This window comes from Halictus rubicundus, chromosome 17 (genome assembly GCF_050948215.1).
Source record: "Halictus rubicundus isolate RS-2024b chromosome 17, iyHalRubi1_principal, whole genome shotgun sequence".
Taxonomy (NCBI): Eukaryota; Metazoa; Arthropoda; class Insecta; order Hymenoptera; family Halictidae; genus Halictus; species Halictus rubicundus.
The window spans coordinates 4,391,772-4,417,233 of NC_135165.1; the positions used below are offsets into that span (position 1 = coordinate 4,391,772).

Consider the following 25,462-nt stretch of genomic DNA (forward strand, 5'->3'; position numbering starts at 1 on the left):
AGACGTACGTATTGTTTAGTAAATTTGTTTCTTTAGCGTCACAGTTAAAAATCGGACATTTCGTCTGCAGCAACGCAATAAAATAAAATTCAGCAAATGAAACTTGCGTGGTTCAAAGGTGAAAATTATTCACGTCGGTCCGTCGATTCCGTGCGGACTTAGTGCACTCTTTGTGCAGCCGGTCCGCCATCTTAACGAGATGTTGCAATAATGGCTACCTGTTATACATTTCCCGTAACCTCGTCACAGGAAAAGTATGGTCTGCGCTGCGAAGGATCCATACTCTTTCCATCCTCGCACCGTGCCTCCGTTTACCCGTCGCCGCGTTGCATAGCGTGCATGCAGAGTGCACCGTGCTATGCGCCGTGGCTCGCTCGCAGACGAATGCACCGTTCCCGTTCGAAATCATTCACGCGAGTAGCTCCGAAATTTTTGATGGACGCTGAACGAGCCGAACGTTCCAAACGGACGAAAATATCGGCGAGAATCCGCGACGCGGATAGTGTCGGCGTTAGGACAATTTCAAATCTGCCTGGCCACTATTCTGGCTCAGGTACTGATCTCTCGGAGGTTGATGGGGCGTGGCGCCCGCAGATGCAAGCCCTGCCATTGGCTAGTACCTGTTAAACCATCCACTGACACAAGAATTCTCGTCGCTGCATCGGTGTAGCGATTCTATCGATCACCTCGTGCCTGCATTCAAAGATCCAGCAACGCCGCCTTCGTGTCGGGCGCGATGCACGCACGTGGCCCACTCATTAACACGTTAGGGGGCTGCTCCACTTTCCAAAGAATCGATTTAATTGCATTTTCTTTGCGGAATATGCGTGCCAAAGGATTTGCTCGAATTCGTAAAACCAACGTAGCTATTTGAAATTTCTCGGGAACCCTCAAAACATACCCTGTCGTCGATCCAACACATTTTCAAAAATATAGAAAAGTCGGTAATTTGCCTTCAAAATGCCACTGAATAATAAACAACTTCATTATTCTGCTTCCGATTAGCAGGAAGTCCGGAGTAATGGCAACCGTCTTCTCCAAAATATATAACTCGTGTGATTTTGATCATTTTTACTCGAGGAAAATCACACGTGTACTCCAAATACTGGTAAATATGTGTGCAAAATCCTAGTGCAAAAGGTTCGAAGGTTTTTCTGAGAAAAATGCCGAAAAATCAGAATGCGCCCTTCAAATCGGAATTGTCGACTTCCAGTGGCTTTTTCTATTAAGAAGAAGCGTTTTATTCGCCGCGATTGTTGCAGTTTGAACCGCGTCGCGCGCGGGTAGCAAGTATGCACGGTGGGTGGCAAAGTTGAACAATCGACCGCGAACTATTAGTAGCACGACGTCAAGAGTAACGGTGTATGACGCTCGCCGCGCGTTTGACTTTTAAAAGGGACTTGTTCCGTGTAACAGGTGCGAGACTGAAATCGTGGAAGGCATAGCCTGGTTCCGCGTAAGCTGCCGTCGATTCTAGCGAATCATGAAAATTCATAAGGATCGCCTCCAAGTAGAAAGTTACGAGGTTCTTTGCTCGCGACCGCGTAGCTTTTCCACGAACCGATACTATTGAAAGAACTGAAACATGGCGGATCGCTTCTTAATGGACGCGGATGCGGAGAGCGCGAGGCGCACCTAACGCGATTATCTTCGAATCACGTGGCCAGATTGTGCGCAGGGTTTTCCCAATCGACAACGCGATCGGTGGACGGCGCATTTTCTTCTTTTGCGGCGTACGCGATTTCTTAACAGCGGTCAAAGTAGCAATGTTCATTTCTCGGTCAAATTCTAAAGCGAACTGTAAAGTTTTTACGACCTTTCGGCTCGTAACGCAAATATGTTCGTTGGAACTCCGTATTTCTTTTTATTTACCCTCAACCCTCCATCCTCAATTCAACCCACCAGTGAAAAATTGGAGCTGCTACCACCCCATCGAAATTTATGCTAATCATTCAATTTTCTTCATCGAAATTCTAATAATTCTACTATTTTAAATCGCAGATAATTACAAATCCGTAGTGTGTGTAGTGTGTAATATCATTAACAATCTAACTATTTCTGGCTTTATTTCTGAACTTATTTTTCTATTTCTTGAATTTTTTAAATTAGAGCGTGACTATATTACAATTGCAACTGCACGTGTTACAACATAGTATTAATAAAATAACAAATTAGGAATATTCGACTGTTTTAGTTAATATTCGCTAGAGATAAAAACCCGGTTAGTTTTAGCGAACCTTTTATTTAATTGTGAGCCTAGTAGAACTTTAATGGAGTATTCAAATTTATCTTCCACGATGCTTCTCATTCGCTGTGAAACGAATTACTCATGTATCGAGTCACATTTCTACGCAGCAGCATATTTACATTGAAACGTGAATGCGTTATCAATTTTTTAAAAGAAAATCTGAAATTCAACGACGATTCGCAGGTACTATGAAAATATTATCGTCGTGTGGTAATTAAGTAATAATTGGGCTGTAGATTTTATGCGGTAACAGGATAGCGCGAAATTTAACGATGTTTTAATCAATTTTCTAGCTCACTCGTGGTCAAACAAAGTTCTCGATCATGTATATGAACGGGTTATAAATCCTGTTATTTTCGTCGACGAACTCTCGAACACTTTTGCCTATTCATAGAACCTTGCTGCGTGTCCGTGTAATTTTAGGTTACGAAAACATCAGGAAGTGAATTCCAATGAACTCGAATTTCGTTTCGGAACGATAGAATCTAGAGGGTAAAAACTACAGTAGAAGTCTCCTACAGAACGTTAGAAAATTTCAGAGAAAGAAATCTAAATCAGCATTTTATATATGGTCATTTACAACACACCATGATATTTCAGGAAATTCGATTTTTCTATAGCAATATTTTATCATACTTTACAAGAGGGTACGTTGGAATTGACCCTCGGGCTCCTGCGAGTTCCAGCAGGAGTTCTTCCATTTGTATAGCTGAAGATGTTGGAGTGATTCCAATATTCGCTGTTGTGCAGCACCAAACCAACGGATGCTTCGCAGAATAATCAAACGTCTCAAGAAATCTTCACCAAGATGGATAGCTGTAGTTTAACGCGATACTGATCAATAACGTTACCTAACGTGACGCAAGCCCCTGTTTTACCCTAACTTGTAAATAGCACTAGCTTCGAACTTGCGTCGCACGTGTGCCATAACTGCGTTCTAAACCTAAATCTTCACACCAAAGAAACAAACAAGAAATTCGAAAGATCTACATACTTCGCTCACCAGGCAATTTCAAAAATTACAATTAACCCGACTAATTGCTTCAATCCATTGCAAACAATTTCGTCTAATAACGAACACACCTCATACCATTTTTATTCTAACGTGTGCTTCAATAAAGAAGTTCATTCAAAAAGTTCTGATAGAAAGTTCTGAGAAAGTTCTGAAAAGTTCTGATTTTTATAATTTCAGTAATTGTGAAAGAAAATTTTAGGAACCAGTCATTTCGACTAGTGTTAATAAAACATTTGAACAGCGAAGATGAGAAGCAAAACAAATGAAGGTAGCGAACGCGTTGAGCATGGACTTGTTGATTGGCATGAGCCGTAGACTTTTAAAAATGATGAGATGATGAGTAAACAATTTATTTGCCAGGAGTATTGGTAGGCTTTACAACAATTGTATGAAATGGAAGATTAGAAATCTCTTTTTATTAGAATCTCGAACGAAATGATTGGATCACGTTATTGAGGGTGAGTTGTCGGTTCGTGATCGAAGTTTCTGTTGAAATAATCCTGAGCCGTGTGCCGTAGAATAATGGCGTCACGATAAACGAAAGATACGCTGCAACCGTGAGAATAGTGTGGTGGGCAAAGCGGTTCGCGCGGCGACGAAACTGGTAATAAGAGAAAAGTGAATGAAAAGTCGGCACGGCGGTGAGTCTACGTCGAGCATGTGTAGGTATTGTTGCCAACAATATGCTGGCACGTCTACACACCCGCCCGCGCACTAATTTCAATGCAAATAAAGGTCGCCCACGAGAGAGCGCAGACGCCCCACTCTCACGCGATTCTGAGCACGCTGGTAGCCATATATCTACATACTAGCATACTAACGCGGAGGAGGCACTTATGTATACATCGGTACCAAATACCGACGGCAAAGCTAGACCGATACACGCAACCGCCTTGTTCTCCGTGATCTCTCAGCGAGGCAGCCGGCTTTCCTAGCAGCGGTCGTTCGGTCTCTCAGCGCCTGTTTCTTGATCGAACGGTAGTTTCGGAATCGATAGTTTCCATTTCTCGGAGTGGTGGTTCCTCGATTAATTAGTGCGAGCTGTATGGATGGCTCGGATCCCGGTGTATTCACCGTTTACGTTTCTGACACCGTTATCCCGTCCTTGAGGAGATACCAGCGTCGCGACGACCACGCGCCGAGAAGCCGCAGAACCCGCGCATCGTCAAATTCCCTTCAGTTCGATCGGATCGACGGTCCCGTGTATACGGCAAGTTCCGTGTTCCAGGTTGTTTCTTTGCCGAGCGGAGCCACTCTGTCCACCGACAACCAGATTCACCGGAACAGAAGGTATGTTTGTCCGTTTTGAAATTGCGTTTTGCATAGCACAGCTGATCCCCGCAGCGCCATCTTCGCTTCGGCTTCGCCGCGGACGTGTGCCGCGCTGTTAATTAGATTCTCTGCTTCGCTGAATTCCGACGTTTCTGTTCTCTGACCTTCGCCACCGGTCAATTCTTCTTCAACGCGTGGAAACTTCTTTCCGGCGGCTTGTCGTTCGCCAGTTGCATTCACCGGCTCATTCTTCCATCTGCGATCGACATTTTTATAAACCGTTCGGTGCTAATGTAAATTCGTACGAGTACACTGCGGCTTTTATGCACTTGTGGCAAAAACGGGTTGGTTAAAATATTAAAAGAATATAAGAACGTCGGTATGTTGTTGTCAGCTTGTTAAGACTCTTGTACTATTTCTTGCAATCAGTGAGAACAATGTTTATCTCGGATAAGGATCTTTCTTGCAGTTTTAAATAAATTGCTTTATTTTTGGGCCACTTTTGTAAGCATTGGTGTGGCAACGTGTTAACAAAGCAGAAGATTACAGCCGTTCATCAATTATAAAATCGTTGACTGTAAGCAGCTGTTATCTAATCACAGTTATCTGCATTTGCAACGAGTCACAACGAAATTGTTGGAATAGATTTCTATTTGCAACCGAGTGGATTTATGTTACGATATTGAATCTTGAACTAAATTGAGTTTGGTGAAACGAGGGATAGAGTGGATTTTGTTTAACTGTGTCGGCTTCAGTCGGATCTGAATGAAACTTTGCTGAGCCTTTTATGATCCTACAAACTCTATAGACTATTTAATTTTTGGAAATATTAAGGTGCATAAATACAGAAAAGTGGAAAAGTCTTCCGACAGATTTCTCAATCTGTATGTTCGTTTCTATTTTCTCTGCAGTTTCTACTATTTCCGTCCGATCCGTTTTGGCCAGTTGCCCTTATGTTCCTTCGAAAACGATGTTTCTAGTCTTGGCCAGCCAGGTTCGAGTTCAGCGATTGATTTGTTAACTGGAGATGATAAGTCAATTCGTCAAGAATTCGCTGTCACTGGATCTTCCACTAGATTATGACTTTGTCATAAATGCATAGAAACCCGCAGTTTAGTTATCGGAAATTATTCATCCAGCGAACAACTCTTTCGCTTGGTTGTGTCATAGCAGCACGTTGGTATAAACTATACCGTGTTTGCGTTGCTCTCTCGATTGTACTTGTTTCTCACTACGTACTTGCACTTGTTTATAATCCAAAAGTCATCTACTATAATCGAAAAGTGCACCACTTGCCTTGTCATGTCGAGTCAGACTCGTGGATTCTGAACGCAATCTACCAAATATGCCATTCAGTTACGATAATAAGTAATTTTCTTGAATAAGCCATCGAAGCAGAAGTAAAATTTCGTTTATTTATAAAGCAACTGTGAACGACGAAATAGTAGTGCAAGCGGCGAAAAGATTAAAATATTTGAACTCAATCTTGGTCATCGAGTTTCATGAAACGGTTCGACTCATCTGTCCCGTAATAGAATTTGAAATTGTAATTCCATGTCAAAGAACACGGTTGCGCAACGAAAGTGATTCAATTAAGTAAAAATGGTTTGCCGATCGTGTTGTGTCGAGCTGCCGCCGGTTCGCGATAACTTTATCGCGTTTAATATTCACTTTTCAATATCTTTTATGTTTCCGCGCCGCACAATTTTCCGGGAAACGTGATAACGGTGCAACCGAGCGCGAAACGGAGGGAAATGCAGACGACAGTGATCAATATTTCTTAGGCGATAGATCGGTCCGATAACGAGGATGGAGCGAGCTCGACCGGATCGAAGACGAAGTAGACATTCGTATTAGGTTGCAGCAAAAATAATTGCGGTTTTCTTCTTGAATTCCACTGTTGTATATTTTTATTTATTTGCCACAAATATGCTCATTCCTTACACACTCTCATTCATACTGTATGTATATTACATTTAAAAATTAATTTATCAAATGGAAAAATCATTTAAAAAATTTGAATATACTGTGGAATTATTTCCAACGTTTCACTATTATCGAGAGAAGAAATAAATATCTACACAGCTACTCTGATTTGAAAATAATATTTTTATTTTGCATAAAAATCCGTGATCTAGTCGTGATCAATTGCAGAAGGACGTCCATGACCCTCTTCATTTTCGAGACAGAACGTCGCTTCGGAAAAATCGCCGAAGTTCAAACTGGTAAAAAGCGGAATTATTTTTGCACCAACGCGATAGTCTGGTGTCCCGTTATCAAGATTCCAAAATATTGAACTTGCCAACCATTCTTCGCGCGGTGCGTAATAATTATTATTGCCACTCTCGCGGAGTAGTTGCATCGGCGCGATCGTGGTATTATGTAAGAAGAAGACCTTGACGACCGACCGCAAATAACCTCAACTTCTCACTTCGATCGCTCCGTCGACTATCGTAAAATCGAAGTTATCAGTGACCGGCATCAGTGGAATAAACTTTGCCTTGGTTAGCCTTCGCAGAAACAAACTATTGATCCGATAATAAACCGTAGCACGGTTCTTTGCAGAAACGCGAGATAGTTACGCTAGAACCAACCCGTTGCGAAACCTGCGAGTATGTTTAACGCGTTAGGTGGATGATCAACGTAATTTTAGTTTACCAAGATTACACAATTTAGCGTCACACGACGATTAGATAACCAAATCTCCGTTTTGAATCGACCGGAAGGTTTTCCCGAAGATCGATCATTTGTCAATTAAATTGTTACAGTTATCGTACAGCTCCGTTTATTTTAATTTAATTTTTAACCCCCGGCTCAATTGAGTTTACTCACCGCACAAAAGTTTATTTAATCGTGCTGCAATTTGAACTGATTCGTATTTTAATTCGAAACTGTACAAGTGTTTACATTGATTAATATAGAAAAGATCGATTAGGTCATCGGTTTTTATGTACAAAATCGATAAGCTTCGCATTCTGTACGCCGTTGCGAGAACTATGTCGCGTTCGTGTTTGCTCCCATTAACGACGTTAACTGAAAAAATCGTTTAGTATGTTAATAAAAATGGCCTAAATACCGGCTCTCAGAAATACGAGACAATTAAGCTCCCGGTGATACGTTTGCCCTACAATCTTCCACTGTGTTAGGTCATTATGCAAATGTGCTTCAATTTCATGTTGAACATTTGTTTTCGGTTTATTTAAACAGGAATATTTGAAAATGAAAAATGTAAATTTGGGACGGTAAAAATTAATGGAGAACCCTGTATAAAAACGTTTTTTTTTTTTATATTTTAAGCTGTATTCATAAAAAATTTAATATAGTAAACAATGTTGAAAACATATATGGCGAGTCAACAAAAAGAAATCGTAGAACAACCAACTTTGACTCATCGTTGAGGACGAAGTCTCATTTCCTACAACCCCGGATTTATTTTTATGAAAGGTACTCAAGACTATCTTGATACAATGTATTATACAAACATCCTGAAGCAAGTAATAACTTTATCATTGCTTTATCAGTTCTAAACACCTTGGCTTATCCTAGTGCCGGCACACTCATAATTCCAAGTGCGATAAAAACATTCAACTGAAAGTGATCGCTGCAAAATGGAAACTTCACTGTTTCCATTATATTTTCGATCACGAATAAATTTTCCGATCTTCCTGCAGAGGTTTGGGTTTTCCAAATTTTTGAAAAAACAAAGTACCTTCGAATGTTCACTTTCTCACCTGTTACGCTTTGGAATAGCATCTTTGGGAGAAATAATCTCAGCATATCGAAAGCTGAGGCTTCAAGCTTTTAAATGAGGGTTAGTAAATTGATCTGCGATTTTTTTTAACAAACTTACAATTGATCGAGTGCCAATAGTTTTGTGCGATTCATTTTCGAAGCCCACTCGAGAGTTAAATGGACTGTTCGTGTGCTTCTTCTTGTGAAAAATAGACTATTGTAATGACTATAATATAGCGGAGACGAATATGTGTGAGTAGTTTCGTTTCGCACACACAGGCAATCGCAAAATACTTTTTTCTACCGTCGATAGAGAAGAATCGGTCAATCGGTAAAGAAGTTCACTATAGTAGACGTGTGCTATCATATGTACACGCTGACACAGAACCCGTCTGTGATGCTAATATGCATACCTTCTGGCATACTATTTAAGCCACTATTTCTCCGTAGGCGTACGAGCGAGTTAATCATTCCTTCTACAGATGTCTCCATACATGCGATAATCTAGCGGCTAACATCCTCACAGTAATTTCTAATTCCAATTATCGTTCTATACTTCGACGATAATTGCGCTTCGTTCGGGCTTGAATGGAAGTCGACAATAATCAGGGACATCCGGTATTTAAAGCTTTTCGAAATGTTACAATATCTTTCGAAAATACAGAAATTGATCGTGCAGTATTGAATTTTTAGAATTTTAAACTGGAACAAACAATTACTGTAATGTAATTCACACGTTAAATGTGCATCAAAATTAATTAAATTCGTAATTTCTTTCGCACTATTGCAACATACTACGTATCGCAACAACCACGTTTTAAAAAGGCTTGAATAAATCGTTTAATATTCAGATTCATATTTCACATGAGCGTAATTGCACCGACAGAGGCATACGTTAAAATAACAGTTTCTTTTTCGTCCGAGTATTTGTATTTCGTTCACGAAGATGTCATTGTAAGAACAAAGCAAGGCATTAAGGAAGCTAACCGTCGCGTAAACTCGCGCGACAAGTTTCGTTCACACGATATTGTCAACCTCCGGTCAAGTACGATTCGGAATGCTCAAATTTTTTCACTAAAATGTTCTTCCGGGCCCACGAATGCCCATTTTCACCGCTAGTTCTCATCTCAGTTTGTAAATAAATTTATTTACAATTCGAAGCGACTACAACCATTTGTTTCACTGCAATTGAAACCTTTCGTTATTTCTTGTAAAAAGATTAAACTTTTGCCATTATTTAGAAGAGGCAACGTCTGCCAAGAAATTTACTTCTGCACTAATATTACTCAAACAAGTCGACGATGGCATCATCTGAATGTTTCTATGCTCCTGTAAATTATTTACAGTTTACTCGCCACTGGAGTTTCTTGATGTCCTGGCTAACATGTCCTGTAAACATCCTTCTGCAGCAGCGACGGAATACTTCAACAATGCGCGTCTAATTTAATAATCGGGACTGTGTTATCGCATGCGGAAAATGAAGATCGCAAACATTTAATCGCACGTGTAATAAATATCGCTCTGAGCCCATGCTTTTTCACGTGCCAGCAATTTTCGTCGTGAGTCATTGTTCACTTTAAATGACTCACAAAATTGCAGACACGCGTTTTCAACCTACTTCCAAATTCTTTCGTCGAAATGTGAATCAATTACAGCATCGCCGGACAGTGATATAACATCAGGGTGACGTTACTGTGATATCATTCGCATACCTCTGTTCATTCATTAGAAATTAATGTGCATTCTTCGGTCATTTGGCCCATTTTTCGGATTTCTAATACGAGCTACAACCGTCAAGCATATTGTTAGAATTCTGTTCTGCAGTGCAAGATCTTAGCAATGGCACGATTTTCTTATACAGATAGAAGTCAGCAAATTAAATAACGATTACAACTAATAGTACTAATTTCAACAGACATGCAGTTTAGGTGATCATTCACTGGAAAGGTCACCTCACATGGCTGCTGTTTGTTGCAATTGACGCAGACTATTTTATGCATAAAATCTGGGGTATAATCGTTTCTTTCTTGCTCAGTCAACATTAAATCACGAATCTTAATATCCGACTTGTATGCGTTGGAACAACATGTCTTTCCTAATTGTCACATTTAACTCTTCAATCTTGTTTTATGGTGAACATAGGTCAGTTAGAATCGCCGAAAAATTAAATTAATGAAATTCTCGTTTGCAAAGGGTTACAAATCATTGGACAGTAGAGGTGTGCGAGAAGCCGCAAATATCGGGCCGCGCCGGGCCGGGTCGGGTCGGGTCGAGTTAGGTTCTCGGAAGTATGAGTGTGCGAGAACCCGAAAATTCTGATACTCGGAACGGGTCGGGATTTTTAAAATCGTGTCGGACTCTCAAAAGTATAGATAAGTGTGCGAGAACCCTTTCCGACTGGATTCTATGTAGCATCGGATAATTGTCGGGTTGTACCACACCTCTATTAGACATGGTGCGTCTCTGATATCAGTGAAACGGTTCCCGGACGTCCAAGAGCGTGCATCCGAGATAAGAGGTTTGTTATCGCGGGATCATGATCATCACCTGATTGGGAACAGGAGGAATGCGGTCCGGGTGATCCCGGGTACAAAGAGCGACGCTGAAATACGTGAATACTGTAGCGCCCTCGCGCTAACATAACGAATCAGGCAGCCGGTACTCATGGTCAGCAGGCCAAGGTCAGCGGTCTTTGTAGCTGTCGAATGAAAAATGAGAAAGAGAGCGAGCGAGTGAGAGAGAGACAGAGAGAGAGAGAGAGAGAGAGAGAGAGAGAGAGAGAGAGAGAGAGAGAGAGGAGTACACGAAGAGAGGGAAAACCGAGAGAAGTCGAAGAGAGCACGGGACACGCGACGCGATAGATGGCGGTGCGGTCACGGATACTAAACCCGACACAAGCCGCGCAATCGCGACCTTAAACTTTTCGCACGCACGATCATTCGTGTGTCACTGACCACACGTTGCGCGCCGCGCCGCGCCGGTACGCTCGGCTCACGTGTAACAGCTATAATGCATGACTATAACGCCCCCGCAATCGCATAATAGCGCCCCGACACGCTGCACCTTGCCACTTCGGCGTGACACCCTCGATTGTCAACGTGGTCGTTATTTGCGTTAGCGATGCAATGATTTTGGGGTGCTCGCAACCGGTTGTCGGGATCATTGTTTTCAACGGGGACCAAAAGTAACAGCTCGGACATTTTATGAAGAATATCACTGATTACCGGGATTTTTCAAGGGCCTAGGAATATTTCCTGTAAGAATACAAAGAAATATTTCTTTGACGTCTTTTGGGGATATAGATCGTGTGACCTTGATTTGCATACCTGGAAGGGTTTACGGTCTCGTACGGGATTTCCGGTGTCGTTGCTTCACGAAATAATGTTCGACTACATTGACACTTGTCCGAGACCGCCAATTTAGAAATCAGTGATTCATGTATATTGGCCTTATTACATTGCACTTTCACTCGGTTCGCAACTGTCTTCGCTTTCTCGTTAAAAAGGTGTGTTGCAGCGATCTTACGGGACAGTCTTCGCGTTGACGTCACGGCTATTCTTTTTCTACGAACAGTGAAATCCTACTCTCGAAACAAACGGGCGCAACCTGGACACGGTCTTCCCTGGCTAGATTTTTTTCTTTCCTGTTGGATGATTTATCTACAAAGTGAAATCATTTGACATTTAGGTTGCACTTGGTGGGAGAGCCCAGGGATTTCCGGAGTGTGCCGTACTTTTACTAATTCCGATACCTCCAACCACCCACGCTACAAATTCTGATAAGTTCATAGATGTGTCATCATGTTGCAGATTCACCGTACTATAAAAATAAATGGCATTGGAAGTTATCAGACCCTGAACTACACATGTCCCTAAGATTGCTCTTCCTACGTCCCTAGGGTGAATGGCAATTTTCTGTTTCTAGAGACCTAATGCAAAATAGTTGGATTCCCTTCTTGTGTTTTAAAATCTACGTGTTTAAAATTTAACACAAACTAAAAACACAATTAACGAAGTCGTACCAAACAATTTACAGCTTACAGAATCGTGCATTATCTAATTCACAGTAGTGGGAGCAAAATTCGAACACTTTTCAAAATGGTGTCTATACCTCGTCTCTGTGCAATAAAAATAAAATTTAACAAAAATGAACAACATCATTTGCTTCCAAAAGTCCAAATTATTAAAATGTTAAGAAGATGGTGTATTCATGACACGCCTTGTAAGTTAAAAAGGAACGGTATTTCACAGAGAATTCTTTGTCTCGAAATTGTTAAGGATTAAATATGCACAAAGCGATAGGTAACGCGAACAGATGTTAACAAATTAACTGCTGTATCACGGTTACAGGTCGGTTTCGTACAGTCGTGGCAACAGTCCGTGAATACTAAATCTCGGCGCGTTTCGCGCGATCTCCGCGGCGCGCTCGTAGGAGGATCTAGAAATCGATCAACCGAGCTAACGTTTGGAATTACCGGCGCGCTTCGTTGTGCAATCCTCTTGACGTCATTCGGTCGTTACACTTGCCTGCGACTGATTCATACACCTCGGTGACTTGCGCGCCGCATACTCTTGCGCGCTCTCTTCCTTCGCTGCAAATATCCGTGTTCCCTGCACCGCCAAATTCGAAATTCCATCGACCCTGCCAAAAAATAATTTAACTTTCATTCATCAGATGTAAATTGCTCCACGGTTCTTTCTCCATTCCGTTTATCACCAAACAATCGAAATAAAGGGTGAAATAAAATTATCTGCTCTTTTCTAAAAAGCTGTCCTTTTTTTATTTTGGCATTCTCCCACATTTCGGCCGTTTTGTCATGAATTAAAAGTAAAATTCACTTAACATGGAGTGTTGACATCGTTCCACCGTTAATAAAACTGTTTCCCACGTCAAATACATATATTTAAATATAGTTAAAATTATAGACGTCAAACAGGTTCGGAATAACACTATCTACGAAAATCATCAGCTCCCGCAGAGCTGGCTGCGAAAATCTCTGTGCGTCTTTTGCAGAAACCTAATCCGACGAAGACACGGCGTGTTTCTTCTCGGATCGATGAGATGCGAGATAACAGAGATTACCGAAGAAAGCCTGACGTTCGTCTGTCTAACGAGCGTCATTAGAAAACGTCTATCTGACGCAAAAGAAGCGATTATACAGTGGAACTTTGACCCGAACTAATCGCTAGGCACACCGTTCGAATAATAAAATACCTGTGTTGTCGTGCATAATCTTAGGCAGTAATAACCGCTCTTAAAACAGCAACAGCAGCATCACAATTATAAAACAATTAATCATACTTACCGAGCGCAACCAATTAAACAACGCTGTTATAAATTTATGAAACCACTTTTAAAACAGTAAGAATTACAATTCACTAATCCTGTTTACAAAGTGAAATCAATTAAACACTATTGTTACAACTTTATAAAATCACCGTGGTCGACTAGGAAATAATAATTACTTTTAAGCTAGTAACAGCAAAATTCTAATTCACCAATCCTACTCACCAAGTGGAATCAATTAAACACTATTGTAACAACATTATTAAAATCACCGTGGTCGACTAGGAAATAATAATTACTTTTAAGCTAGTAACAGCAAAATTCTAATTCACCAATCCTACTCACCAAGTGGAATCAATTAAACACTATTGTAACAGCATTATAAAAACACTGTGGTCGACTAGGAAATAATATTCACATTTAAAACAGTAACACCAGAATGATAATTCACTAATCCTATTTACCAAGTAAAACCAGTTAAACGCCGCGGTTACAACTCCATAAATTCACTATGATCGATCGCACCGAGAATCGTAATTTTAGAACGTATGACTCAAGAATAGTCTTCGCATTTCCGCCGAGTCACGCTGAATCGTGAAAAAATATGTTCCAGGAAAATTTTCAGATTTGCAACAATGTCACACACTTAGGATTCGAATTAGATTTCCCAAGATGTTTTATGTATGATTGGAGCAACCGTGTGGTCGGCGTCAGGGGAAGTAAACAAATTGAAGATAGCGCGACGCGCATCGCGAAATTCGTAAGCGAGATCAGTAACCAGGAGTTTCCAGCGTGCCATAATTTATCGTCGACGTCATCGCGGTTACGTCCTTGCCGTGACGCACGTAATCGATGATAACCGGTTGCATAATCTGGTCTAGGACGCAACGGTTCCTCGTCGAAAGAAAGAAAGAGGTCAGAAACGCGAGATAACGACGCGAGCACTGCGCCACCAGAAGCCGTCGACGTCTGTAATAATTTATCCGGCTGTATTATTCAACACTCGTGCCTCAGCGCGTGTGTAAGCAAACCACATGCCCGGGGATTTACCATGGCAAACGCTTGGTTACACTTCAGATTGACGGACGATCCGCGTTGCACCTGCACTTCGTACGACATTGCTTACGCCGGAAAATTGCGCATCCGGCACGCAGGAAAACGGAAAACTGTCGAAATACTCGCTGAACATTCTCGCCGATCGAAACTGAAATGATTACGTGATTGCAAAAGTCCGTGTCCGTTTTCTAAATCGAACACAAGTGACTGCGTTTGATAATAACGGTTCTATTTTTATCAAGCTATTGTCAGACGGTTCTGAAATCGCGTAAAAATAAGTGGAACGTGTAAAAGCTGGTGATGTAAAAAATTACTGTGTAAAAGTATATGCCCTGTACCTTCAATTAAAAATTGAACAAAATGACCGAGGAAAATCTTGTATCAAATTTTAGAGTGTCGCTGTAAAAAGGTTCAATCTACAAATTTATGGCATGGAAAAAGATTTGCAATATTTCCAAAAATGTTTCAATTTATAGCATCCTTGAGACTGCGTTTTCCCAGCAGTTACGTCATGCGAAAACGTCTTAGAAGATGGACGCTTCAAGCTTTGAAACGAGTTTGTACGAAATTACAATAGGTTTTGAAAAATTAGAAATTCAGTAATACTTTTTGGAGCCACTGTACATTCGCAAAGGATTTTTTCGTTTTAATGGAGGCAATGTTTAGAAACGAGACGCAGAAGGAGAGTGATACGGCAAACATTGAAGAGGGAAAACGGATCCTTTTGTGCGTGCCCTCGGAACGTGAATATAATAAGCGTTTACCCGATGATTGAATGTGTAGAAGGAAACAGGTCGAACCTGCGCGTAGGATCAAAGACTGGCCTAAACGCGTCTCGAAGTAGGTCGGCCGTCTAGCGAGAGTGTATTCTTCAAGTTGGCTGTAACTCCTGATCACCGAATCAATATTATCATCGTACCATCGGTGTCCGTTGATCTTTCCACGACGATCGAGCACCGATTATTTATCAACAATGAACCTCCACAATTTTGATTGCGTAGTCTCCCTAAAAATCGAATATCTTTTAATTGTATCTTTTGAAAGTATAGGAAAATACTTTTTCAAAATTTTCTGCCTAAATGCATTGCAATGACCGAGTCATGACTGTTACGACAATAAACAGGTAATTAAAACTGTATAAAAAAATTGGTCCGTGTGACGCAAGAACAGCTAAATAGATTACAAGAGAAAATTATAACGTAAGGCCCGCCAGCGCTTTAAACAAATTTATAAAAAGTTGCTGTACCTTAATTGCGGCCCCCTTAAACTAATAACACGCATGATCGTTCCACGCGGCGTTCGAACGACACTGATAAACCATAATCGCTTCATTCACAGTACAATCATGCGCGGGTGCACTAAATCCACGAGGGAGATGATCTGGTTACTCAGAAACTTTCTAGCTGGTTTCTCGGAGTCCCCCAATGACTCAGCAATCGTGCTCGGGCTTATGGTCTTCCGCGGACTATGCGAAGCTATCGTCCGAACTCCGGAACTGTTTCCTCGCCCGATTTTATTTTGCAGCATTGGTATTACATTTAATTGCATTACGAAATATTTTTCGAAATTCTGTGATTATTCTTAATTTATTTATTCAGTTTCTGCACCTGTAGCCTTCCCAGTTATTCCACGGGAAAGTCTGAATATTATTTTTAGCCAACCGAAACCGCTTTACGACAGAGGCGCGTCTAAATTTAACTCCTCTTTTAATTTAGTCCACGAAGGTGTGAATTTACATAACGCTCCGCAGATTAAATTTATTTAGAAAGCTACACGCCTGCGGAGCTCGTTTATCTCTCACTGGAACGACGCGATTCCGATACATTCTCCGCTTTTTTCCTACGGGCGATCTGTCCGGTGAATCGACATAATTGAACGAAAACATAACATTTATGATGCCCTCATCAAATTAGTCATTCTTTTTCGAGTTCAAAGACGTCTCGCTAAAGACACCCTCCTCTTTTTATAACCTGTTTAGCAGTTCATTCATTTATTCAGCAGTTGTTCGAACGACTTCCCACGTATTCAAAGTCACCACTGTTGTCGTGAGTTCTGCAATTTGTATTTTGAGTTGGTTCAATGGTCCCATGATGAACGTACCTCTGTCCGTTCATTAGCAGAGTGCGGATTTTATGAGAAAAATGCGTAAAAGTAATTCGAAACAGGAATTAATTCGTAATTTCGAAATTTTTTAAATTATTGAAGAAAGAAGGAAATTTCTGTTTGGCTCCCACGTTTCTCAATTGAGCGAGACAATTTTTATTTCGCAGATCCACAGTCTATTCATTAGAAATTGATGATTAATAGGCTTTAACAGGCGGTAATTTTCTTTTCAATAATAATTTCAGGTGAAGTTGTTACATCATATTGGTTCGAAAAGCCTGTCCAGTTATGAATGAAATAGCTGTAGTTTTTGAACAATTTTTGGAAAAACTTTCAACCGCTGATGTTTGACTTTAAAAATTAGTCTTCTCATGGGAAGAGCGAATACTAATTTCAACCGGCATTCGGTTCGAGCGTTCATTCACAGGGGACCGTAGCAGCAAAATTTTTCACCGAATGCCGGCACCGTTTCACAAATAAAAAATCCACTATTTACATATTACGATCCTCCGCGGGCACAACATAATCGAGCTCACGTTCGCGGCAGACTTTATGGACTGGTGGAAAAAAGATGAGAAAAAACAAGAACAGAAAAAAAAGAAAGAATGATACGGGTATGCTAATTCGTCACGCGAGCCGGTAATATCGGAGTCAGTATAGTCGCGCGTCACTGACCGGTTCAAAACGGTCCCCGGGTCCGTGTCGCAGGATGTGCTAAAAATGACGAGAGTCCACGCCGAGTGTGAGAATCGCGATCGTTATTCTCCCGCCGAGCTGATTTTCGAGCAGGGAAATGTCGCCGAGGATTCCTTGTCTCGCAGACAACGGGAAAAATCCTTGTATTGTTGTTTTTTTTTCTCTCTTCTTTTTTTTTTGTTCCACGTCTCACCTTCGGCCGAGTGACTGTTCGGAAATTAATGGCTCTGCGCCGAGCGTGTTGTAACGCTACGGCGCGGACGATAAGATGCAACCTCGATCGAGAATCGAAGGTGAGTTTCTTCTGAAAGAGAGCACCGGATGCTGGAACGGAGCTACCTGACTGCGATGCAACGCTGTCACTCCCACCCACCTTCTTCGGAAGCGGCTGCACAAAGGATCTACCGATCACTGTATTCGAAATTTTGCACTCCCAGCCTTTGCCAGGGAGGATCTTCCGAAACGTTAAAAACGGCAAAATTAATTAATTCTTTGAAGTTCTACTTTTCAATTTTCTAATACTGGCAGAAATGAAAACGAGGTACACTATGGCCATTGAAGATTTGGAAACAACCGATGAATGTATACAGGAAATCCAAGGAAGTTATAACGCGGCTGTTGAAACCGGCAAATTTATTACTTTTTGCTGGATTCCATCGCATATGGGTATGCGAGGTAATGAAAATGCTGATGGAGCAGCCAAATTAGCAGCCTGCAACACAAAAATGAAACAAATCACCCATTATACCAGACTAAACGATCTTAAAAACCACCTAAATGAAATTTCTAGGAAACAGGTATTTGACAAAATTAAAATGAATTATATACAAAAATATCGTAATGAAGGAGCGGATTTTGAGTGGCACAAATTTCCAAGTCCAGTAGATCGTCAAATTCAAACTTCAAGTTCTAGAATCAGAATTGGGCACTCAGAAATAACCCATTCATTTTTGTTAAATAAGAAAGAAAATCACCTAATAATAGAATGCAAAAAATATGACAATGAAAGGAAAAATGCTAAGTTGCCTAGATCCTTACCCATTCTGTTAAGTTCTAAGGAGTATATCGTCGGTCTTGCCAAGTATATCAAGGATGCAAATGTGTATAATATTAGGACCTTGAATAAGTTCTCGCTGTTTCTTCAAAAATGGCAGTAGCAGTACCCCGTTCGTGGAATTTCGAATGGTAACACACATGCAAGGCAGTAGTGTATCTAACCTTAAATTTCAGTGTATGGTAGTTCACTTTAGTGTAAACAAAGTAATTTTTTCTTAGTTCTGAAAATGTCTACTTTTGTGCCAAATAAAGTGTATTTCCGGGGAATTTTATTGCACTACTTTATTCAAAAGAAATCTGCAGCTGAAGCACATAGAATTCTTGTTGAGACTTATGGTGACAATGCTTTGTCGGATACGACATGCAGAGACTGGTTTCGACGCTTCAAAAATAATGATTTTGAACTTGAGGATAAAGAACGTTTTGGCGCACCGAAAAAATTTGAAGACGAAAAGTTGGAGGAATTACTCGATCAAGACCGATGTCAGACGCTAGCAGAACTTGGAAAAACATTACAAGTAGATGAGTCAACTGTTTCATAACGTTTAAAAGTTTTAGGAATGATCCAGAAGCAAGGACATTGGGTAAAAGCTTTTATTTTGTAAAAGAAACAGCGAGAACTTATTCAAGGTCCTAATATATTGTAAGATAATGTACCGTGTTGCTAATGACCTTTGATGTTGAAGCAACATTAAACAATTAAATAAAAAAAACGAGGTACGGAGAAGTTGCAACAAATTTTTAAGTAAAGTCAGATTCTGAAACAGCTGCGACGGTTCTGGCGTTAATTTACCTGAATCATTGATAGTAAAGGGCAAAGGGCTGAGGGGCATTTTATCTAGAAGCAAGAAATGAGTTTGCACGAGAGAAGCAGATATGCGGGCCCCATGGAAAAAGTTTTTGGAGCGGAGAAATTTGGTTGCAGGTGAAAATAATCAACTGTCACACCGACACACGACATTCTCCAGGACACGAAACGCCTGTAACGGGATTTCGATCTTACGCAATACACCGAAAAGAGAGTCAATCGTGACTAAACATGTACCGAACGGTGGTCCCCAATAAATGGCAGCTCTCGACGTCCGCGGAATTTACCGGTAATGATTCACTGCTATTGGCTGATTGTGAGATCCGGTGTATGACTCGTGACGCATTCCGTTACGATCTTCATGCGCTTCCTTCCGATCGAAATCGATATTGTTACACAGAATGGCCCGGCACAAGGTAGACACGAGAATGTCTAAAATGTCCCCCAGTGGGGATTATATCAGAAATATTATCGTATGCAGTTTATTAGAAATGAATTTCATGTGTTCGCCACGTCGACTGTCCCACGTATACAAAGTCGGAACAATTTAGAAAGAATAGACAAGGATAGACAACCTTTACTATCCTTGTAGACTCTAAGAAAGTTGGCTTAATACATTGTAAGGAAAATTGATTTTCCAGCCTGACTGACGTGGCAAACTGATAATTCTAATTTTAGCAGAAGGCAATGTACACTTACGGTAGCTAATTTAATTATTGGAACCTCGAAAAATGTATTTACTGTCTGCGCAACGTTGCTTAACCCTTTGCACTCGAAGCCGTTTTAACTCCAAAACGAAACATTTCTACCGACCCAGAATATTTCCTTTTTATATATATATTTTTCATGTTATACATACGAAAATGGTGCAATTTACTAGTACAACACCGAAATGTTTAGTAATTTATTAAATGCAAACAAATTTAATAATGTAAAAAATATTTTGAATAAAGACAGAACAATTTTTAGTGGCGCCTTACAGTCGTCATTCGAGTGCTAAGGGTCAATACGTCCTATAAGTAATAGGGATTTAATGCAGCCGTAATTCGATCACCCATAGTATATTAAAAAAAAATAATAACGTTGAAAAATCCGAAAATATGAACCTCACTGTATACGTCGAGACCAAAACACTGGGCATAGAAATTCATCCGGCGCCTCGTCATTGCGTCAACCACAAACCGCTCGAAGTTTGTTAGCTTCTAAAACAAATTTGAAAACGTCATAGCAGTTACCGGGAAGCGTTGACGATGATCTCGTTGTATGAAAATCGTCATCTCTTTGCTCGACGGGATTCCCCAAGGCAACGGTTTGAGATATGGGACAATGGTCAGTGTTAATTTTTACGCCTGATGTAAGACCGCCGGGCAAAAGTTAATAAAGCATGGGTGTTATTGATTTGGTGACAGCGTGCCTCTCGTCGGTAAAAGTCGGTAACGAACGTTCCAGTACTGGGAAACGTTACCGGCAATATTCTCTATCATCGAATAGACATATTCTCGTCGGTGCGATCCGAATGGGTTTTTTCCTATGAACTAAGAGCAAAGTTGCGCAAGAGTCCCGTGGGGCAAAGTTGCTAAAGAATTTTACTGAAAAGTATGAATGGACGGTATTGAGCGGTGCTTACGAGAATGAAGCGTACTACAGATTTTGAGTCATCGATTATACAGTGACCACCACTTACGCTGCGATAATTGGACTCGTGGCACGCTGAATTATACATGCGTTCAGCGATTATCGAACGGAGAGGCAACAAAAATCCAGCAACTCTTACTTTGTTATCAACTTCGACTTGACGTCTCTACTACACGATCATTGGATCCAGCTTTTAGCAAACACATGTTAAAAAACAGCTTCATATGAACTACAACAGAAGTCTTAGAAAAGTATTAAAAAAGAACAGATTTATTAAAGGTACTCTTCAATCCAAATTGCTCTTCGTTACGTGAAAATATGAACGAGCCATTGAATTGCGCTCGCAACAAGGTTCGTAAATTAGTAAAAAAAAAAAAAAAAATAATCTCTGTGATCCAAATCGCCCTAAATCACCGTCTAAAAATATCTGTTTGCATAACGATCTAGCAGTCCCAATGATATGTCTAAATATAAAATCTTGTCCGACGGCGAGAGTAACGTTACGTGTCGGGAACCATGTAGGAACCAGGTGACGAATTCCCAAAATTCGTCGGACGTGAACGAGAACGATTCGACCTCGAGATCGTAATCGTCTACGGAATTCAGCCTACGCGCGGTGAGAATGAGGCCAGAAAAGCGTTCCTTCCGCGAGTGGGTTCGTCGATTCCGCAAGACCTTCGGTTTCCGCGTCCGAGACATTGCTCCGAGATGAATGGAGCATTCCTAGAATCGAGCCGGGATGATGATTCAACCGGCGGGACGCACTATCCCGTTGGCATCCTCTCCTCCTTAAAAAGTAACCCTAAACTTCGTCATTGCATACGTGCCGCATGAAACATCGAGGACGCGTTCGTGAACCGGCTCCCGCAGGAAATACCGAAACCTGTTGCCACCTGCGCTCTCGATCGAAAGTCGAATCGCTAATTTCATCCTCGATTTTGCGCAACGCTCTTCGACTGCACATCTTTCTTTGCGGTTACAGTACTTGCGCATCTTTCAAATACACGGGAACCTGTGTGTACCGTAAAACTATTCGTGGTGTTCAGAGTCTCTCGTGTATAGTCAAATTCATTTTGTGCACGTTGTTATTTCGCTAATTCACTAGCGTTTCATGCGTCACGGCCGAAAAAACGATTCCGTGCGGATAAATCGAGCACGGGCGTTTATGAATGAGAACGCGAGCGCGTGATCGAGAAACGGAGTATCGATTGCGCGCAATCGCTCAGTCATTGCGAGAAGCAGCCAACAGATGGTCGCCTGTAAGCCGATCTCCATCGCGGAGAAGTATTATGACACGCTGATAACGCGAGGATCCGTTTCCTTTGAAGGCATCTCCGACGATTGACAGATAACGGGCGAAATTGTATCGAAATAGAAGATTGTTGTGCGAACTCTGTTACAGAAAATCATTGTTGGCTTTCGCCAGACTCAAATCATCGAATATTACGAAGAGTCTTCACTCGGCAAATCCATTACTTTTTGCTGGATTCCATCGCATATGGGTATGCAAGGTAATGAAAATGCTGATAGAGCAGCCAAATTAGCAGCCTGCAACACAAAAATGAAACAAATCACCCATTATACCAGACTAAACCATCTTAAAAACCACCTAAATGAAATTTCTAGGAAACAGGTATTTGACAAAATTAAAAGGGATTATATAGAAAAATATCATAATGAAGGAGCGGATTTTGAGTGGCACAAATTTCCAAGTCCAGTAGATCGTCAAATTCAAACTTGAATTTCTAGAATCAGAATTGGGCACTCAGAAATAACCCATTCATTTTTGTTAAATAAGAAAGAAAATACGATCTGCGATACATGTGAAGTACCAATTAACATAAACCACCTAATAATAGAATGCAAAAAATATGAGAATGAAAGGAAAAAAAATGCTAAGTTGCCTAGATCCTTACCCATTCTGTTAAGTTCTAAGGAGTATATCGCCGGTCTTGCCAAGTATATCAAAGATACAAATATGTATAATATATTGTGAGAAAATGTACCGTGTTGCTAATGACCTTTGATGTTGAAGCAACATTAAACAATCAAATTATATATATGTTAACACTGTGCATGCAGTTTTATCGAAAAGCTGCTGATCTAGAAAGTGTTAGAAAATCTACCCTCGGGGACATTGAGAAACATAACAAGGCCTGCGACGAATATCATAGTAAATTGATAACCCTATGCAGCTCAGCAGAGTCACCGAAAAACCGTTCCATATTTCAGGTGAAGAGGTCAGATAAAAATCCAATTAAGAAAAATGAATAATTGGATGTTGAACAGGGAGGAAGAGGCAGCTTAAAAGTCCCCGTCAGCTTCGGAGATAACGGAGATTCGCGAATCTCTCTCGTGGTTCGAGAGGCTGTAAGTCAGCTCCGGGATCGTCTGCGCACAAGTGCGGATCATTTCCTCTCGGCTGATTCATCTGCGCCACGCGGGTCGCAGCGGATCGGCTGCGAAAGGTCGCAGGATTCGTGTTACCCTTTCCCGTGGGGTGCACCTGTGCCTAAGTTCGGCGACGCGCATTCCTCTCGGGATCACAGGCCACGGTCTCGTTTTCCCCAGTGTTTCCATCCTTTGTCAGCCCACGTCCATTCACCCAACCGCCTGGCCTGGCCGGCTCTCCCGATAAGATTGCCAGCACAGCACACGCTTCTATGCCATGCGATTGCGCCACCGACACGAGGTGGACGCGAAAGAACCCACTGGCATCGTTCGCATGTTCATTCATGCCCGTGCCCGGCTGTATCGATTGAATCGACGATAGAAGCCCCGCTAGCGGAAGTTGTGCAGCTTTCGAACGCCTTGTCTTATCACCGGGCAGCCGTGAGATCGTTTCGCTATGGTTTATGTTTCAATGGTGACGCGAATCTCCTCGTGCCGTGGCGCAAAACCGTCCAGCGATTCGCTGCTACCGAGCCCCGTTTCACATAATATTTTCATAATATTTTCACCTAAAATTTTACAGGAATATTCGGACACATTTTTTTTTTATTTAGCATTTGAAATCCTTCTGGGTTTATTCTGCTTTACAGGAATAACAATATAAGTGGGTACAATAATATATAATACAGAGATAGAACAAGAAGAGTACAATAATAATACAATTGAATACGATAACAATGTCCGTTAAACCTAAATATTTAGATTGCGATTTTTGAAAAAGGAATGAATACAAAGACAAGCTTCAATATTTGGCTTCGCTATAAGTGTGTCTACATTAAGAGGTAGTTGAAGGCCCATACTAAGTAGGGCCTTTGTTAGCTTGCGTCTTTGTGGATTATACAATTCGCATTGCCATATTGTATGGTCAAGGGTTTCGCAGTCACGATTGCATTTGCACTGGCTATCATTGACAATGCCTACTCGCGCTAGTGAAGCAGCCAGGTTATAGTGATCGGAACGCATTCTGTTGACTGTAACGATAAAACTTCTCCCTAGTTTTAAATGGGCGAACCTAGTGTTAACAGGGCATTCTGACACTGTTAACACTAGGTTCACGGAGCACTGAAATCGACTATTTTGCATTACTTTATGAAAATAACAGGAACGTGCTGCCCATATTTTTGGCAATATTTTAAAAATAATATACACCCAGAAAAATAAATTTGCTAAATAATTTCTCACGTATGCACCCCCAGAATCTCAATATTTTTAAGTTAAAAGATTTTGAAAAGATTTCTAAGATTGGGAAAGTTGCAATTGGTCGGAATCCTGGGGAAGATGTTAAAGTTTGCTTTTTACACATTTTTTTTTTATCTGGGCTTGCATTGAAAATTTAGAAACTGCTTTCTAAATTTGCTTTCTAAATTAACTGCGTTATATATACTTTAAAGATTTTATATATTCCCGACAAAGCGACTGGCATCGAAAGGTGTAAAAATCTTTAGATTCATTAAAGTTGCAGTTACAGGTATGTCTTGCACAGATATTAGTCTCTCTCATAAGTTGCGTAATTACGACTTTGATACTCTCGTCGGGGGTTGACGACCGAGGATTTCTTAATATATGTAACTTGTTCAAAAGCAACAAAAATTGAGTTCTCGATCGAGCAAGTTAGACGGACAGAGGAACAATACTCGCGTATTGCACTTGAAGGATGACTGCATTTTTCTTGTGCACATATTACTGCAGCGGTAAATCTGGCTCTCGGAGAATGTGAGAAATCGTAGGATAAACATGCTAGGGGTATTCCAAGATTATGTGGTTTAGCCGCCTACAGTGATCATTACACAGACCATAAAAACATCTGTAAACGTTTCAACAAGGTTTCAATATGAAATAACGACGAAGCCAGCCTACCGTCTAATTATGACCATTACGAATTATTAGCAATTAAATCTACGATGTGTCAATGTCAAGTTACCAATGGAACAATTAATAGAGATGATAAATTGAGATGCGGTCGGCTAATAACCTGTATCGTGTATATTATGTAATTAAAAATGTTGCACGCTTGATCGATGCAAAGTGAAACGTGATTTTTATTTTTCTGATTACAGAATTCGCCGATAAACAATCTTCGAGGAAGCTGTCTTGACGGTTAAGG

At 40.9% G+C, this 25,462-nt stretch overlaps 1 long non-coding RNA gene across 1 annotated transcript; it reads left to right on the forward strand.

Annotated features, from left to right (window-relative positions):
- The first annotated feature begins 3,738 nt into the window (after window positions 1-3,738).
- On the forward strand, window positions 3,739-25,462 carry LOC143362483 (uncharacterized). Its single transcript, XR_013083639.1, has 2 exons — window positions 3,739-4,553; window positions 25,416-25,462. It is a non-coding gene; the product is annotated as an uncharacterized LOC143362483 (long non-coding RNA).